Below are 5,464 nucleotides of genomic sequence, written 5' to 3' on the forward strand. Positions count from 1 at the left end.
TAGTTTTAGAACGTCTCATATCGGCTGCTGGAGTTACCAAGATTTAAATCTTAAGCTCTAGACTTGAGACGAGATGGATCTGTTTAGCCAGAGAACAGTGTGTTGACGTTCTGTGTTTAGCCAAGCAGACAGCTAGCTAGCTATTTTACTGCAGTTAGGTTGCCCTAGCTTGCTGATATTTCTCTGACAAATCAAACAAAAGTGTTCCCCATTTCTGATGCATGTATTTCATGATACTAGTTTGCTTCAACCAAGTGGCAACTTTGTTTCAAAGGTTCATCACATGATTGTAAAGCGGCACCGAAACCATGGAAAAGGTCTCAACTCTAAGTCACGTCTTTTAGATCTGAATGCCCTGTCAGCTGTTCTACAACACAATATTCTAAAAGTAGCCAACATCTGCCAACTTTAGAATGTTGATCTTTGTTGGAGTTTGTTGTGGCAATGTGCAAGCGGGCTTAAAACATATATATATACCTTTTCATCACCTGTCTTATTACAGGCTGTGTACGTCACAGCAACGTTCCCCTACCTGGTACTAACCATCTTTCTGTGTGAATCCCTGACCCTTCCTGGGAGCATCTGAAGGTCTAATGTATCTGTTCACACCTGACGTAAGTCCTCTGTCTGTCTGTCTGTCTGTCTGTCTGTCTGTCTGTCTGTCTGTCTGTCTGTCTGTCTGTCTGTTCTGTCTGTCTGGTCTGTCTGTCTGTCTGTCTGTCTGTCTGCGTCCGTCCGTCCGTCCGTCCGTCCGTCCGTCCGTGAGGTTGGCTAAATCTCAACACTGATCACTCGGACACTCGAGTCTAGAGCGTTCAGATGGAGCAAACTTTGTTCTAAAATTGCATGAAATCCTCTTGGCTGTTCCGAGCTTAAAAATGCAGCACACTGTCTGCCTCTCACCTTGCCGATGGTCTCGATCCCCCTGATGAAACAGATGTAAACGATAGACCAGGCGGTAGCTAAGCTGACTACCAGCCACCATTGTAGAGAGCCACTGGTCTCCATGTTAGGAGTGATGTTCAGGGTCTGACGGTACCAGAAGTAGTTGACCGGCGTGCTTTCTACACACTCCTTCACGTACCCTGGTTCAAATGATCACTTACTTTGGTCAAATTACATAATGTACACTTGCTGTTCATTCTTCAACTATGGTCCAACCTACACACTGTGCATGGTTCCTGACAAATGAACAAATAGCTAGAATGAACTAATAATAATAATAATAATAATAATTAATTTAATTTACAGAAAATAGCGATTTTCTACCAACTGTTGTACTCAAAGCGCTTCATACCTGTGTTGTTGTGGTTGAGGGGACATTGGCTCCAGGGCAGGGGGTCCTGGAAGGAGTTGAAGAGGTACCAGAGGACCCAGGCCACGATAGTGTTGTAGAACAGACTCACACAGAAGGACATCACCATTGAGGCTACACCTGATGGACATGGGATAGTAGATCAGAAACACCAAACAGCAGCTAGTAGAGSATGTTCCCTGTCTGGGTGTTTAGTTTTGGCCACCCACCTACTCCTGAGAAGAAGAAGAAACTGCACAATTTAATTACTCCAATGAAATAATTGATTTAACTTCACTAGGGTAGGGGGCAGCATTCGGAATTTTGGATGAAATGCATGGCCAAATTAAACTGCCTGCTTCTCGGGCCCAGAAGATATGATATGCATATAACTGGTACACTTGGACAGAAAACACTCTAAAGTTTCCAAAAACTGTTAAAATAGTGTCTGTGAGTATAACAGAACTGATTTGGCATGCAAAAAACTGAGAAAAATCCATTCAGATAGTTTTTGTTGTTGTTGTAGTTTTCTATTAAATGCCATAACAGTATCCATTGACTTAGGACTCAAACTGCAGTTTCTATGCCTTCCACTAGATGTCAACAGTCTTTAGAAATAGTTTCAGGCTTGTATTCTGAAAGCAGGGGTTTCCTGGCCAGGAGTTGAAGAGGTACCAGAGGACAGGCCACGATGTGTTGTAGAACAGACTAACACAGAAGGACACCACCCATTGGCTACCCCCGGCTACACTATCAGATTCAAGAGCCATATAGGGCACTAGAACATCTACCACCGCCACTACGCCTTCAATTATTAGAGCATCCAGGGCACTAGGCATCTACACCACACAACCATATCGAGTTAAGCCATAGGGCACAGGCATCTACATCCCGCTACCACTATCAGATAGAGCATAAGGGCAACTAGACATCTCACCCCACTATCACACTATCAGATTAAGAGCATAATGGAAACTAGGTATCTACCACCTCACTACACTGATAAGATAAGAGCCATGAAGGGCAACTAGGCATCTACACCCGGCGCCGCACCACTATCGATTAGAGCCATTTAGGGCACTAGACATCTACCACCGCACTACCACTATCAGATTAGAGCCATAATGGAAACTCGGTATCTTACACCCACTACACTTCAAATAGAGCCCATAGGGCACTAGGCTCTACGCACCGCCTCATACCCTATCAGATTAAACCGCATTAATGGAGACTAGGTATCTCACCCCTACTAGACACTATAGATTGAGCATAAGGGCACTAGCGCATCTACCACGCTACCACTATCAGATTAGAGCATAAAGGACTAATGGAGACTGGTATCGTACACCCCACTAGCAACTATCAGCTTGAGCATAAGGGCACTCGGCAATTCCCCATACCACTATCCGATTAGAGCATAAGGTCACTAGGCATCTACACCCACTACCACTATCAAGATTAGAGCCATAATGGAGACTAGGTAACTACACCCACTACTATCTCAGATTAGAAGCCATAATGGGGGCTACGGTATTCTACACCCTCTACCACTCCAGATTAGAGCATAATGGAGACTTAGGTATCTACCACCCACCTACCACTATCCGATTAGAGCATAAGGGCACTGGATCTCCACCACACTACATATCAGATTAGAGCATAAGGGCACTAGGCATTACACTCCACTTACCACTATCGATTAGGCCTAGGGGCACTAGACATCTACCCCCCACTACTGCACTATAGATTAGAGCATAATGGGAACTAGGTATCTACCACCTTCCCCACTACCACTACAGATAGAGCCATAAGGGCACTAGGCATCTACCATCCAAGCTACCACTATCAGATTAGAGCCATCAAGGGCCAAACAAACTAGGCATCTACCCCGGTCTTACCACTCATCAGATTAGAGCATAAATCGGCTTACTCGAATCTACAACCCACTCCCACTATCAGATTAGAGCCATAATGAAACTAGGTATCTGCCACCACTACACTATCAGATTTGAGCCAAAGGGCACTAGGCATCTTTCACCCGACTACACTACAGATTAGAGCCATAATGGAGACTAGGTATCTACCAATACTGACGACCATTGAGCGAATAATGGAGACTAGGTTCTACATACCAACCACTAACCGATAGAGCCATATGGAGGACTAGGTATCTTCCACCACTACCACTACCAGATTAGAGCCTAATAGGAGAGTAGGTTATCTTCACCAACTACCACTATAGATTGCGCCAATAATTGAGAACTAGGTCTCTACCACCCCATACCGACATATCAGATTAGAGCCTAATGGAGTACTAGGCATATTCGGGATAACCGTAGACCCTCAGACACAACTAACAAACAGCAGCTAGATTAGAGCATGCCATGATCCCTTAGTGGTCATGAGGGGGGACTTATGTTGTGTTTCTTAGCGACCACCACCTACTTAACACTATCAGTTAGAAGGCACAAGATACAAGGGACCTTAGCACACTAATTGCTATATTCGACTCCAATGAATCTTTGATCTCTCACACTCTATCAACTAATTTCAGATTTATGTGAGGCCGCATAACAATGCGAACTGGCCAATACTATTAAACTGCCTGCTTCTTGGGGCCCACAGAAGTATGATATGCATATAATGACTTTGGCCAAAGAATAGCTATTATGGAACAGGGTAAAACCTCTAAAGTCCAAAACTCTGTTCAAAATAGTGTCCTGTGAGTATAACACGAACTGATTTGGCAATGCAAAAATGAGAAAAATCCATTCAATAGTCGTTGTTTGTACGTTGATCATGAATGTGTCACTAGTCATTCTATGAAATGCCATAACAGTATCCATTGACTTAGGACTCATAACAACTGCAGTTATTATTATGGCCTTCCACTACTAGATGTCAACAGTCCTTTTAGAAATAGTTTCAGGCTTGTAATTCCTGAAAATGAGGGAGATAAGAGCATTCGGAATGACTGGAACGATAAAGTGTCGGCAGAAGCTTTTTCATGCGCTCGACAGTAGAGAAGAGCAATTCTTGTTTATCCATCTTAAAATTGACCTACGTTATTGTCCGGTTGAATATTATCGATTATTTAGGCTAAAAACACCCTGAGGATTGAATATAAACATCGTTTGACATGTTTCTATGAACTTTACGGATACAATTTTGATTTTTTTTGTCTTCTGTTTTGACTGCGTGTTTGAGCCGTGGATTAATGAAGAAACGCGCAAACAAAACGGAGGTTTTTGGATATAAAGAGAGACTTTATCGAACAAAAGTGAACATTTATTGAGTAAATGAATGTCTGCTGAGTCAAACGCATATGAAGATCATCAAAGGTAAGGGATTCATTTTATCTCTATTTCTGACTCTGACTCTGTTTACTTGGCTGGTTACTGTTTGTAATGAATTGTCTAGTGGGCTCATTGTTCTCAAATAATGTAAGGTATGCTTTCGCCGTAAGATCTTTTTAAAATCTGACACCGTGTTTGGTTTTCCACACGATTCATCTTCTTAAACCTATGTAAAAATATGTTTTGTTTCTGAATTTTTTATAATGATTATTCTGTATTTTGAATTTGGCGCCCAGCAGTATCACTGGCTGTTGAAGAGGTGGGGCGCTAACGTCCCCATCACACATACACAAGAGAGGTTAACCAACGTTTCAACAGCTAAGCTGTCTTCATCAGGGTTTCATCACCTACCTACCTACTCCTCCAGGTAGGGTGATATGGAGTTCAGACTCCGAGCTGCCCATACGGAGCCTCTGTCCTATAGCCAGCTCCAAGTAGAGCGAGGCAGACCCTGAAACACCAGGGCTATCAGGTAGGGATCAGAAACGCACACTGGCAGGGGAAGGAGACGGGTACACGGAGGATCAACCCCAGCGGCCTATCAGGTAGGGGATCAGAGAACACACCTGGAGAGAGGGGACACGAGCAGATCGAGGCACTACCAAATACAGGCCATACAGGGCTATCAGGTAGGAGAGTCAGGAACACACCTGGAGAGAGGGGAAACGGGTCAAACACCAGGGCTATCAGGTAGGGGATCAGAACGCACCTGGAGAGAGAGAGGTACACGGACAAACACCAGGAGGCAATATCAAGGTAGGGGATAGGAACACACCTGGAGAGAGGGGACACGGGTCAAACACCATGGCTTATC

General features: G+C 43.9%; 2 pseudogenes; one reads left to right on the forward strand and one right to left on the reverse strand.

The window, feature by feature from the left end:
• The window catches only part of LOC111973562 (partitioning defective 3 homolog), an 807,950-nt pseudogene that overhangs the window by 744,401 nt on the left and 58,085 nt on the right, over positions 1-5,464 (forward strand).
• LOC139028712 (sodium-dependent neutral amino acid transporter B(0)AT1-like) overlaps positions 1-5,464 on the reverse strand; it is a 37,333-nt pseudogene that overhangs the window by 18,969 nt on the left and 12,900 nt on the right.

This window comes from Salvelinus sp. IW2-2015, linkage group LG14 (genome assembly GCF_002910315.2).
Source record: "Salvelinus sp. IW2-2015 linkage group LG14, ASM291031v2, whole genome shotgun sequence".
Classification (NCBI taxonomy): domain Eukaryota; kingdom Metazoa; phylum Chordata; class Actinopteri; order Salmoniformes; family Salmonidae; genus Salvelinus; species Salvelinus sp. IW2-2015.